Source organism: Cyprinus carpio, chromosome B14, assembly GCF_018340385.1.
Source record: "Cyprinus carpio isolate SPL01 chromosome B14, ASM1834038v1, whole genome shotgun sequence".
Taxonomy (NCBI): Eukaryota; Metazoa; Chordata; class Actinopteri; order Cypriniformes; family Cyprinidae; genus Cyprinus; species Cyprinus carpio.
In genome coordinates this window covers 25,731,604-25,746,346 of record NC_056610.1, presented here as the reverse complement: position 1 = coordinate 25,746,346, position 14,743 = coordinate 25,731,604, and the positions used below count along the sequence as shown (strand labels likewise).

Sequence of the window (14,743 nt, the reverse complement as noted above, 5' to 3'; positions counted from 1 at the left end):
TGTTATTATAAAGATCACACTGACTCATCCTCATCCTGTCATTCTTTACTCTACAAAGTGGATCATTTTGTATCTTGTCTATTCTCTTTATTATCTTCAGGTCATATTCACTAGCATCCAGCACCATCAGCAGATTGAGTTTGTGTCCCAGAGCTGTGTAACAGGGATCAGACTGATCAAACCTGCAGAACCAATCCAGACCTGAAGAACAAAACACACACACACACACACACACACACACACACACAAATGTACTGAAATCTACAGACATCATGAACTAAAATCAGGCACAACTTACACATTAACAGAAGAACTGCATCAAACAGGTTCTTATTCTGATCTCACAGATCTGATCTCCATTCATCTTCATCATAAACACAGATGCTCTCCTTCTTTCTCTTAAGTAACTGTCATTTGTGTGTCTCCAGAATACTCCAGGATACTGAACATAATCCTATTACTGGACAGTTTTAGTGTAATACAAAATAACTGTTCAAATAAAACATTTAAACATTCATTTCAATTTAAAATGTCTGTTTAACATTGGAATGTCAACTAGTCTGTATGATCTTATACATCTTTATGGTAACTTTATTCAAATTAAAATATCATACTTAATAATAAACATACATAAATCTACATAGTTTTTTTTTCTAAATCTCTTTATGCATGTTAACATGAGATGTTTTTTTTTTTAAAGGCAGAATTTACCTTTATCCTAAACTTTCAGCTGAATCCCATTACAGCGTGACATTTCTCTTTTAATTAATAATGTTTTGATTTTTCTCATATCATATTTAATGAAAAAACATCATTCGACCTCTATATATAAAAATAGTAAAAAATAAAATAAAATAAATAAAAATTTGTTTACAAAAAACCAAAACTTGTCAGCTCAATGTACACAGAGAAACACACACTTCCTCTCACATATTGTAGGCTAATGTATGTGATACTCCAATAACACCTGTTTCACACTTAACACGTGAGCGGCGCGTGAGCATAACTACAGCGTCGCTGCAGCTGCAGACTCGCCAGAGTATTCACACTGGAAGCGTTTGTGCAGCATATCCAAAGCTACATATTTCTTTACAAAGACAACTATAAATTTGTTTAGAGGTTGGTCGGTTATAAACTTGAATGTTTTGAAGTCTTGAAAGTTAACACGGGGATTCGTTTGTAAATGGTAAAAACATAAAACTGCTCCTATCATGTCATTTCAGTCGGCCTAGGCTACTCGGAACATACTGTTTATAGGCCTACTGTTTTTATTATTTTTAATAATACATACTTTTACCCATATAGCCGCTTACCCAAATATGTGCTATTAACCAAGTTATGGCTCAGTGTGTGTCCATAATCTACATGTCCATTCCTTATAGAAGCTGTCAATATGGTTTATGTAATTTTATATGAGCTCATTGTTTTGTGTCTGTGTTCGTCTTGTGTCTTTGTTTGTAATTTGTACGTTGTGTAATTTTTTTTTCTATTTTAGCTCATTGTTAAGTGAGAATATTATGTTTAAGTCATTATTTGATTCATTTAAAAAATGAAATAGTGTGTTTCTTACCGAGGTGAACACGCTGAGCGTTCATAATATTTTTATTATGCTGAATTTTGAAGATGTTAGTATGTTTTATGTGCATTTATTGTGTCTATAGCTCCGTTTCTGTAACTGTGGAACTGAAAATAAATAAATCCTAAGTGAACAAGTGTGCAATATTTACAGAATACAATATTAATAATAATAGAAGCTGTCAATAATGAATGAATAATGCATTTCTTATGTACATGTGCTGGTCATATAATTAGAATATCATCAATAAGTTGATTTATTTCACTAATTCCATTCAAAAAGTGAAACTTGTATATTATATTCATTCATTACACACAGACTGATATATTTCAAATGTTTATTTCTTTTAATTTTGATGATTATAACTGACAACTAAGGAAAATCCCAAATTCAGTATCTCAGAAAATTAGAACATTACTTATGACCAATAAAAAGAAAGGATTTTTAGAAATCTTGGCCAAATGAAAATATGAACATGAAAAGTATGAGCATGTACAGCACTCAATACTTAGTTGGGGCTCCTTTTGCCTGAATTACTGCAGCAATGCGGCGTGGCATGGAGTCGATCAGTCTGTGGCACTGCTCATGTGTTATGAGAGCCCAGGTTGCTCTGATAGTGGCCTTCAGCTATTCTGCATTGTTGGGTCTGGCATATCACATCTTCCTCTTCACAATACCCCATAGATTTTCTATGGGGTTAAGGTCAGGTGAGTTTGCTGGCCAATTAAGAACAGGGATACCATGGTCCTTAAACCAGGTACTGGTAGCTTTGGCACTGTATGCAGGTGCCAAGTCCTGTTGGAAAATTAAATCTGCATCTCCATAAAGCTGGTCAACAGCAGGAAGCATGAAGTGCTCTAAAACTTCCTGGTATATGGCTGTGTTGACCTTGGACCTCAGAAAACACAGTGGACCAACACCAGCAGATGACATGGCACTACAAACCATCACTGACTGTGGAAACTTTACACTGGACCTTTAGCAACATGGATTGTGTGCCTCTCCTCTCTTCCTCCAGACTCTGGGACCCTGATTTCCAAAGGAAATGCAAAATTTACTTTCATCAGAGCATATAACTTTGGACTACTCAGCAGCAGTCCAGTCCTTTTTGAAGCGAGGCGCTTCTGACACTGTCTGTTGTTCAAGAGTGGCTTGACACAAGGAATGTGACAGCTGAAACCCATGTCTTGCATATGTCAGTGCGTAGTGGTTCTTGAAGCACTGACTCCAGAAGCAGTCCACTCTTTGTGAATCTCCCCCACATTTTTGAATGGGTTTTGTTTCACAATCCTTCTGCAGGGTGCGGTTATCCCTATTGCTTGTACACTTTTTTCTACCACATCTTTTCCTTCCCTTTGTCTCTCTATTAATGTGCTTGGACACAGAGCTCTGTTAACAGCCAGCCTCTTTTGCAATGAGCTTTTGTGTCTTTCCCTCCTTGTGCAAGGTGTCAATGGTCGTCTTTTGGACAACTGTCAAGTCAGCAGTCTTCCCCATGATTGTGTAGCATACATAACTAGACTGAGAGACCATTTAAAAGTCTTTGCAGGTGTTTTGAGTTAATTAACTGATTAGAGTGTGGCACCAGGTGTCTTCAATATTGAACCTGTTCACAAAATTCTAATTTTCTGAGACACTGAATTTGGGATTTTCATTAGTTGTCAGTTATAATCATCAAAATTAAAAGAAATAAACATTTGAAATATATCAGTCTGTGTGTAATGAATGAATATAATATACAAGTTTCACTTTTTGAATGGAATTAGTGAAATAAATCAACTTTTTGATGATATTCTAATTATATGACCAGCACCTGTATATACTCCATTGTAACTTAAGATCCTAAACAAGATGAATTGTTCGTCGTAAGCAGTAGCGGCTCCTGACCATAAATTAATTGGGGCAGAAAAAAAGAAAAAAAAAGATTTTGGTCTATTTAGTGAATTTTTCCCTTCATGACAACTGTGAAGGGGGTGACATTTTTTTATAACTCACCTGTTTAAATTATATTAAGCCTTAAAGTTCTGCATAATTAAGGACGTGGCCACTTGAGTGACAGGTGGATTGCCGCTGCAGACACTGCAGTCGAGATAGGTGGGTGTGGCTTCAGCAACCAGCTCCCGCCACTTTGGCCATTTTCGATGATTCGGGAATGACACCTGGTGACGCGCTGCCAAGATAGCGATGGTCGGCTCTGCTTACTTTGAGCTACAAAAACACTCTTCTGTAGCCTACAGGTGACGTCACGGACACTACGTCCATGTTCTTATACAGTCTATGATACATGCCTGCTAAATCCATGCGAGAGATTTTAATATATACTGCTTACTTTACTGTAAGAATCCACCAGCCAGCCCAAAAGCAGAATCCAGCAGCCTGGTCGAAGGTTTAATGCGTATTCGATCTTTTACTTGCGCTACTGAATTTATCAGGATTTAGTTCAAATTTTAGTCTAGCTCCGTGTTCAATCTGACTTCAATTTCACGTGATCATTAAATTTGGGCAATATTTCTATCAAAAGCTGATCACAGATATCGATTGTTTATTAATTTAGATATTTGAGTATTTTGGAAATCCCATATTTTCAATTATGCATTCATTAGGGACCAGGTATCGCACAGGAATTACACTCAGCTGATAGTGAACCCACAGACACAAATTCGTCAGTTCCGAACTTACTCAGAGGATGCAGAGTGGTTATAATAACTTTAAGTGAGCTACACCCTGCATTCTCATAACAATTTTTTTTTTTTTTCGATAACCACATTGTGTTAAGTCAGCGACAGTCAGAAATCTGAAGAACCTAATGGTGTTCCCCATGGTTCATCCATTGGTGCTGCAAAATTTACACCTGATATGATAGCTGGACTCACTGAACTAAATATGCTACATATGTCAGTCATGATACAACAATGTAGCAAATTACTTTTTTAAAATGCTTTCACATTACTTTTTAAAATAGTAGCTATATAATAAGCAACATGCTGGTATTTCATTTTGAAAATAGTCCTAGTATGTGGAAAGTGCTGAGGAATGAAATTAAATTCTTGCAGACTTTCAATAATGAGCTGCAGTAAAAACCTTCGGAGAACATGAGATTGTAATGAGTCTGATGAGAGAGTTTCTGTACCTTCAACAATCACTTGAAGATCTCTAGATGTTTCTGAGCCGTCTGAGCTCTGGAGAGTTAATCTGTAATTCCCCGAATCTGCTCTGATCACACAGTTTATTATCAGAATCCCATTAATGACTGTCACTTCAGGTCTGTTATTATAAAGATCACACTGACTCATCCTCATCCTGCCATTCTTTACTCTACAAAGTGGATCATCTTGTGTGTTGTCTATTCTCTTTATTATCTTCAGGTCATATTCACTAGCATCCAGCACCATCATCAGATTGAGTTTGTGTCCCAGAGCTGTGTAACAGGGATCAGACTGATCAAACCTGCAGAACCGATCCAGACCTGAAGAACAAAACAAACACACACACACACACACACACACACACACACACACACACACACACACACACACACAAATGTACTGAAATCTAAAGACATCATGAACTAAAATCAGGCAAAACTTACACATTAACAGAAGAACTGCATCAAACAGGCTCTTATTCTGATCTCACAGATCTGATCTCCGTTAATCTTCATCATAAACACAGATGCTCTCCTCCTTTCTCTTAAGTAACTGTCATTTGTGTGTCTCCAGAATACTCCAGGATACTGAACATAATCCTATTACTGGACAGTTTTAGTGTAATACAAAATAACTGTTCAAATAAAACATTTAAACATTCATTAAACATTCATTTCAATTTAAAATGTCTGTTTAACATTGGAATGTCAACTAGTCTGTATGATCTTATACATCTTAATGGTAACTTTATTCAAATCAAAATATCATACTTTCAAAATCTACATATTTTTTTTTTCTAAATCTCTTTATGCATGTTAACATGAGATGTTTTTTTTTAAAGGCAGAATTTACCTTTATCCTAAACTTTCAGCTGAATCCCATTACAGCGTGACATTTTTCTTTTAATTAATAATGTTTTGATTTTTCTCACATCATAATTAATGAAAAAACATAATTTGACCTCTATTTATAAAAATAGTAAAAAATGAAATAAAATAAATAAAAATAAAAATATGTTTACAAAAAACCAAAACTTGTCAGCTCAATGTACACAGAGAAACACACACTTCCTCTCACATATTGTAGGCTAATGTATGTGATACTCCAATAACACCTGTTTCACACTTAACACGTGAGCGGCGCGTGAGCATAACTACAGCGTCGCTGCAGCTGCAGACTCGCCAGAGTATTCACACTGGAAGCGTTTGTGCAGCATATCCAAAGCTACATATTTCTTTACAAAGACAACTATAAATTTGTTTAGAGGTTGATTGGTTATAAACTTGAATGTTTTGAAGTCTTGAAAGTTTGTTAACACGGGGATTCGTGTGTAAATAGAAAACAACATAAAACTGCTCCTATCATGTCATTTCAGTCGGCCTAGGCTACTCGGAACATACTGTTTATAGGCCTAGTGTTTTTTTTGTTGTTGTTGTTGTTGTTGTTTTAAAACATACTCTTACCCATATAGGCGTTTACCCAGAAATGTGCTATTAACCAAGTTATGGCTCAGTGTGTGTCCATAATCTACATGTCCATTCCTTATAGAAGCTGTCAATATGGTTTATGTAATTTTATATGATTGTTTTGTGTCTGTGTTCGTCTTGTGTCTTTGTTTGTAATTTGTGCCTTGTTGTCACAAATGAAGACCTGGAGCAATATAATTATTCATTCTATTTTAGCTAATTGTTAAGTGAGAATATTATGTTTAAGTCATTATTTGTTCATAAAGATTTGTTTAAAAAATGAAAAGGTGTGTTTCTAACCGAGGTGAACACTGAGCGTTCATAATATTTTTATTAGGCAGAATGTTGAAGATGTCAGTATGTTTCATGTGCATTTATTGTGTCTGTAGCTCCGTTTCTGAAGATGTCAGTATGTTTCATGTGCATTTATTGTGTCTATAGCTCCGTTTCTGAATAATGAATTTCTTATGTATATAAGAGATTCCCACCCCAATAATGAATAATGTATTTCTTATATATATACTCCATTGTAACTTATGATCCTAAACAAGATAAATTGTTCGTTGTGAGCAGTAGTGGCTCCTGACCGTATTGTCAGGTGTTCATGAGATGGATTGCCTGAGGGAAGAAACTGTTCCTGTGTCTATTTGTTCTGGTGCCCAGAGCTCTGTAGCATTGACCAGGCGGCAACAGTTCAAAGAGGAAGTGTGCTGGATGTGAGGGGTCCAGAGTGATTTTACTAGCCCTTTTGCTCACTCTGGATGAATACAGTTTTTGGAGAGTGGGGAGGGTTGTACCAATGATTCGCTCGGCAGTCCAGACTACCCTCTGTAGTCTTCTGAGGTCAGATTTGGTAGCTTAGTTGAACCAGACAGCTATTGAAGTGCAGAGGACGGCTTCAGTGATGGCGGAGTATAACTTTTTCAGCAGCTCTTGTGGCAGGTTGAACTTCCTCAGCTGGCGAAGGAAGTACAACCTCTGCTGGGCCTTTTTAACAATGAAGTCAATGTGAATGTCCCACTTCAGGTCCTGAGAGATAGTGGTGCCCAGAAACCTAAATGACTGTTCATGATGGTGACTGGGGGGAGAGCAGGGGGGTTTCTCCTGAAATCCACGATCATCTCCACAGTTTTGAGCGTGTTCAGCTCCAGATTGTTAAGACTGCACCAGACAGCCAGCTCCTTAACCTCCTGTCTGTAAGCAGACTCGTCACCATCCTGAATTAGGCCGATGAGTGTGGTGTCATCTGCTAACTTCAAGAGCTTGACAGAGGAATCTTTAGATGTGCAGTCGTTGGTGTACAGAGAGAAGAGCAGTGGAGAGAGAGTGCAGCCCTGAGGAATTCCAGTGCTGATCATACAAGTGTTGGATGTGTATTTTCCCAGCCTCACTAGCTGCTGCCTGTCTGTCAGGAAGCTATTGATCCACTGACAGACGGAGGAGGGCACAGAGAGCTGAGTTAGTTTGGACAGGAGGAGGTTTGGAATGATCGTGTTAAAAGCCTAGCTGAAGTCCACAAACAGGATCCTCACATAAGTCCCTGGTCTGTCTAGATGTTGCAGAACATAATGCAGTCCAATGTTGGCTGCATTGTCCACAGATCTGTTTGCTCTGTAGGCAAACTGCATGGGTCCAGTAAGGGTCCAGCGATGTCCTTCAGGTGGGCCAGCACCAGTTTTTCAAAAGACTTCATGACCACAGACGTTAAAGTAACAGGTCTGTAATCACTTAGTCCTGTACTTTTGGGTTTCTTTGGGATGGGGGTGATGGTGGAGTGTTTGAAGCAGGAAGGGAGTTTTGTAATCTCTTGTTATTTTTTGAAGATCTGTGTGAAGATGGGGGCCAGCTGGTCAGCACAGGATTTCAGACAGACTGATGTAACACAATCTGGGCTTGGTTCTTTTTTCCTTTTCTGCTTCCGGAAGAACTGGCGCACCTCATCTTCGCTGATCTGAATTGCAGGTGTGGGGGAGAGGAGGGTTGCAGGAGGTGTGAATGGTGTGAATGGTTGTGTGGAGAGGTGTTCAGGGCAGGTGATGGGTGTTGTTTCAAACCTGCAGTAAAACTCATTCAGATTGTCTGCCAGTTGTTGCTTCTCCACAGTGCTGGGGGTTGGTGTCTTGTAGTTGGTGATCTCCTTCAGACATTTCCACACTGATACTGAGTCGCTGGAGGTGAACTGAGTCCTTAGTTTTTCAGAATAATTCTTCTTTGCTACTCTGATCTCCTTTTCCAGTTTGTATTTGGCCTTTTTATACAAAACATTGTCCCCCTTCCTGTAAGCATCTTCTTTGGCCCGATGGAGCTGTATGAGTTTTGCAGTGAACCACAGTTTGTTGTTGTTGTAAGTTAAATGAGTCCTGGTAGGAATGCACATATCTTCACAGAAACTGATATATGATGTTACAGTGTCTGTGAGCTTGACCCGATCAGTGGCAGCAGCTTCAAAAACACTCCAATCAGTGAGGTCAAAACAAGCTTGTTAATCCTGCTCTGCTTCATTAGTCCATATTTTTACAGTCCTTAATACAGGTTTAGCTGATTTCAGTTTCTGCCTGTAGGCCGGTATAAGATGAACCAAACAGTGATCAGAGAGTCCTAAAGCTGCCCGTGGGACAGAGTGATATGCATCCTTTATCGTGGTGTAACAGTGATCTAGTTTATTACTGTCACTGGTGGGACATGTTACGTGTTGTTGTATTTTGGCAGTTCATGGAAGAGATTAACTTTATTAAAGTCCCCGAGAATTATTAAAACAGAGTCCGGGTGTTGTTGTTCTGTGTCTGTGATACAGCTGAGCTCATGTGTGCTTGAGGAGGAATGTAAACACGCACGAGAATGAACAAGTGAAACTCCTGCGGCGAGTAGAAAGGCTTGCAGTTAATGAAGAGCATTTCTAGATGTAAACAGCACATCTTCTTTAACACTGTTACATCTGTACACCACCTCTCATTGATATAAAAGCATGTCCTGCCACCGCACGATTTCCCTGGTGATTCTGCATCATGATCTGCTCTAAACAGCTGAAAGTCCGGCAGATTTAACGCACTGTCCGGAATGGACAGAAGTTTGTCCGTTTTGTTGGGTAGAGAGCGGAGATTCACCAGATGGATGCTAGGCAGTGCTGTTCGAAATCCGCGCTGCCTGAGCTTGATGCGCACACTGGCTCGCTTCCCCCGTCTGCACATCCTGAAGGGTATGAACAGCGCCGCTGCTCCACCAACTACAATGTCCAGCAAAACGTCCAAATAATTGAAAACCGGTGAAATGTCAGGTGGTGTGTACTGCCGAATGTCCAGCAATTCATCTCTGGTGAAACTGATTGCAGGAATATAACTAATGACAGGACAAACTAACAAAAATATAAAAACAACTGCGGACAATGCCACGGAGGCTGCCGTGCTCAGCGCCATCTTGGATCTCTTGGTAAGATGTTAAACATATATTTAGCTATAAATGAACTACACTACGGTTGCTTCAATGTCACTATCACTAAACTTCCAACAACTCTTAAAAACTCTTTAAAAACATTTTAGAATAGTTTGCAAGAGCATATTATAAACACAATGAGGCTATAAAAGCGGACTAGTGAGTGGTTTACCTGTTAGGTGTGATGATAACCTCTGTAGCTACATTTGGCCACTTGTTAGCAACTGCCTTTTTCAAAACTAGTAAAAGCTATTTGAAAAAATTACAAGGGGTGTTACTGATGTATTTTATGTTGTAAAATAAATGTGAAAATATCTTAAGCTTGTAGATTGGGTAACTCATCTGTATATTAGCCAAGAAACTACTGTAGCCTACTGTATATGAACTAGCAAACTAGCCTGTGGTATTTAGCTTGAACCCAGGCAGTGAGTCATCTGTGAGTTTGACACATGGCTCACTCTTCTTCAACAATGTCCTTTACATATGTGATCATTTCCAATACTTACCCTTGACTTCCACTTTCTAACCCCCTCAACAAAACCCCTCTTGACTCAGATGCTCCAGCCTCATCTTCTCCCCCTTCTCTTTTCTTTCTTCTTCACTATCCGCTTATCTCATCCTGTCCCTCTCCCAGTACCCAGCATGCATTACTATAGTAAACAGACATGTAATGCAGAACTGAGCACTGCCCATGTGTAACATAGTATGAATATTTACACATTTCAGCAGGTGTTTAACTAAGCATTTCAAGATTAAAATAAACAGTTTAATAAATAATTGAGAGATTAAAGGAGTAGTTCAAGCAAAAAGTAACATCATACAAAGTCATCATTTACTCCCCCTCATGAATCATTATGGTGATTTTTAGAAGAATGCTCACCCAGATCTTTTCCATAATATAAAAGCATACAGTAACCATGAAATTAGTCTACAGAACCAAATGCCATTGGTTTTCATGTTTTCACTTTTCTGGTGTTTTTCATTGTTCTTTAAGCTTGACAGCCCCTGGCCACCGACAAGAAGGTCAGTAAATGACTGCAGAGTTACATTTTCAGTTGAATTATTTTTAATTATAGGTTTAGTTTACCCAAAAATTCTGTCATCATTTACATGCACACTCATGTCACTCCAAACTAAAAGACTTTAAATCATCTTTGATTTAAACACAAATAATGATATTTTTTAATTACACTAAGAGATTTCTATGCCACCATTGACAGTCCATTCCACCAAAACCTTGATGCTCAAACATAAGCAGAAATGTGCTTTCTTGATGGCTTTAGAACCAGTAATGTTTATTCTCACGTGTCACACCAGCATGTTAAGCTTTTGCAAGAACCAGTGAGCTTTGTTCTTGCACATCAAGCAAATACGGTTGAGCTGCCGTTGATCTTGTTTGATGCGCTCTACATATGTGCATTGGTCACTGTTTTTAAGTGAATAAAAGCCTCAATTAAATCTGTTTATCATATAAAGTGATCGTGTCTCATCAGGAGACTTGGATTAAACCACTTGATTCATATGGGTTTCTTTTACGATTTCTTAATGAACTTTTTTAAGTGTCAAAATGATGGTGTAATGGAAGACACGAGGGTGAGTAAGTGATGACAGAATATTAATTTTAAGAGTGATCTATCCCTTCCATAATTTTGGTATTCTCTACAGCTGTTCTAAACTTCATATTGCTCCACTTCTTACATTTTTCTTATGTTCTCCTTTGGATGAATTGCTTGTGTTGTAGCGTTCCTCCTTTGTAAGTCACTTTATCTATTGATGTGTATCTTCCTGAATCTGCTCTGGTCACATTGTTTATGGTCAGAGTCATATTATCAAAGAAGAACTCAGATCTGTTTCTGATGGATTCATGTGTATTTATGATCAGAGGCACATTTTTAAAGAAGTCATATCTGTTTCTGATGGACACATAATCATACTGTTTCATTTTCTTTATGCTAAAAATGTCCAGACTCCTGCCATCATTTAACACCTCATCCAAATAAAGGTCTTGAAATGGAGGTTTCAGCTTCATTTGCAGATTGAGTTTGTGTCCCAGAGCTGTGTAACATTGTTTGATCGAATTTAGTTGATCAAATGTGCAGAGCTGATCCAGACCTAAAGAACAAAACACAAACAAGATGAAATGTACCAACATCGACAGACAGAGTCAGAGTGTTACTGCTGGTAGAAATATCATCTCTCTCATCATGAATTTCAATCAGACACAAATTACACAAACATTCATAATCAAGTTCTACGGAAGACACATATCAGACTCTTGATCTCATATCATGGTTCATCAAGTGATAAAAAATTTGAATTAAAAAAAAAAAAAAAAAAGTTTTCTACGTAATCCTGAAACTTTTTGAAAACAACTGAAGAAATAGTAGAAGGCATGTACAATACACAAAAAAGCATATCTAATCCATCATTGCTCATAATTGAATTAATGTAACATTTAATAAATGTACAGCAGCCAGAACATCAGAGGTCTGGTGTATAAACTTTAGTTTCCGTGCAAATATTAGGATTTATAAATCGCATTATGAGTGCACAATGTAAATAGAAATATCATGTATGACTTTGATAGAAATGGCATGCTACATTTTAATGTTTAATAATACTGAGGATTGATTGGCTGCGAAATTTCTGCTTTGAACTTTGCTCTTTTGAGTGCAAATAAAATGTTTTAATGCAAATAATGACTGCAGCAAAAAATTAAATATAATTAATTATTTATGATATACACTATCAAAAAAAAAGATGTATTAATTTTGTCAGTGGGTTTGTGTTTTATCTATAGGTGAACATGGATTCATTTCAGCCGGTGATATGGACCCTTTAGGTACAAAGTTGTGCCTTTTGAAAAGGTACTGCCGCGGTGACAGCTTTTGTACCTTTTTTTTCTGAGAGTGTAGAGGCATGTTATCAGCAAATAAATAAGAGGAAAGAAAAAGTTAGAGAATTTTTAGCAGCGATAAAGTTGAACCATGTGATGATGTGTGAAAACAAGAATAGAAGTGAAGTCATTTTATATAAAATGCTGGTTTAGTTTGCTGGCTTCTTAATAGTTAAAGTAATATGTTTGATCAGTCAGTGAATGCTATTTCTATATTTCCTGGTAGATAATCAGCTGTTATACTTTACAGAAGGAGATTTCTGAGAATTCAGACTCCTGCACTTTATTTCTGAATTACCAGCACAAACTTTTAAAGACATTTTTATTCCCACATCATTTTGGGGTCTTTAACAAAAACATCCAACTCTTTAACTATAAGTCTTACAATTAATTGAATTTTATTTTGTTTTTATTTCAGAGATTGATCTGATTGATCAGCATCATAAGAGTTTGATGTGAAAGTGACTCACATGCAGCAGTCTGCAGCAGCATCAGTCCAAAGATGAGCATCATTTCTCTAAAGTCCAGTTGCAGAAGAGAGTCAGATCGAGTCTCACTGACAGACAGAAGCTCTACTGACACATCAGGATATTATCTGACCATTACAGAGAAAGTAAGAGGAAGTTTTCAGAGATTGTTACTGTGATTTGGCAGTTCCTACTTCAACACACACACACACACACACACACTGAAAGTAGGAGAAAGAAGAATCATTTCACAGTGACTTCTAAAAGTGCAAATTGCTGTAATTATTCTTTGGCAGGACTTTGTTAAAGTTTTATCAATGCACTTTCTATGAAGAAAAAACTCACTAAATAAAAAAAAAAAGGGTTTTGATTCATATCGAACATACTTCAGTGTTTCGAGCAAATGCAAGAAAATACAATAGAAATGGTGTCTGAAATGCATTTGTGAGGTGGAGCCTAAATTTAAAACAAAGCAAAGTTAAACAAATCAATAAAACCTAGTGAAAAAGTTGTCAAGATCATATTTAATATTAATTAACAGTGACAGCCTAAAACTGAGACACAGATCAAGAGAAACAGTTAAAACATCTGATTAGACACAGAAGAGACAGATACTAAATGAAAAAGCAAAGATGTGGAATAACTCTAGAAAATAAACACACAGAATAACTTCACAATCAGCCAGAAGAGTCTTATCATGAATGAACAAAAGGTGTTCCATGTGATGAAACAAAAATACTGCTAGTTCAGTCAAAGCACGATGACAAATTAATAAAACTAATGCAAAAACAAATGTACAAAAAACTATTTAAAAAATACATTCATATCTAAACTGTAGTCAGTCTGGTTTAATTCATTCGTCACCAGTCTGTAATTCTGCCTCTAAATGAGATTAAATGATGATTTCATGAGCCGCTGATTTACACCTGACAGAAATAATGCTCACAGAAATACATCAACATACTCGACAAGAAATAAACACAACACATGTAAAGATCAGTGTCGATTATGAAAGCTTCTTCTGTCTCCAGGTTTTATTCGACAGCTGAAAGCTGGATTGATGTGAGAGTCAGTGAGATTATAGTGTAAATAGATGTGATGATCTGCTGCTGCTGTCATGAATCTTGTTACCGGCTCCAGACCTAGGGGAATCTGTGCCGGCACAAGCCAAATCACACACCAAGCTGTAAGTGATAAGGAGATGAACACGTTATTGCCCGAGTGCAGTTTTAATATGACAAAGATAATCACTGTTGAAATATGGACACATCATACTTTGTCTACAAGCAAACCAAATTTCACAATAAAATAACATTCAACTGTCACTTTAACAATACTCATATGAATAAATTCAAGGAAATGTAATTAGATTTCCCATATGAACATAGGCATAAATGCATGAACAAAAGAACCCAATACAGTTGAAAATACCTCTGTATAATGTAGTATTGGTAATACTTTGAGATATTGAAGTAATACAGCATTTACTCAAAGAAAACATTTCTTCACCATAAGTAATAACGACTTGTATAATTGCAACAATGATACCAATCACTCTGGTTGAAACAATGTCACTTTCCCATATCTTTATGGAAAAATACATTATATATACAATTAACGCAATTTCCCCGTAACACCTTTAATAATCTCAAACGTATTAATATCCAAATTATTATGGTTTAGAACCATAAAACTGGTGTTAACACATTAAACCACCATCACATCTTACTATTCACATTGAATATCCCATGTAACAATATTAC

At 37.1% G+C, this 14,743-nt stretch overlaps 1 protein-coding gene across 4 annotated transcripts in view; it reads right to left on the bottom strand.

Moving 5' to 3' along the window:
- Window positions 1-14,743, bottom strand: part of LOC109067214 — a 280,709-nt gene that overhangs the window by 6,333 nt on the left and 259,633 nt on the right. The gene's annotated exons all lie outside the window — the stretch shown is intronic.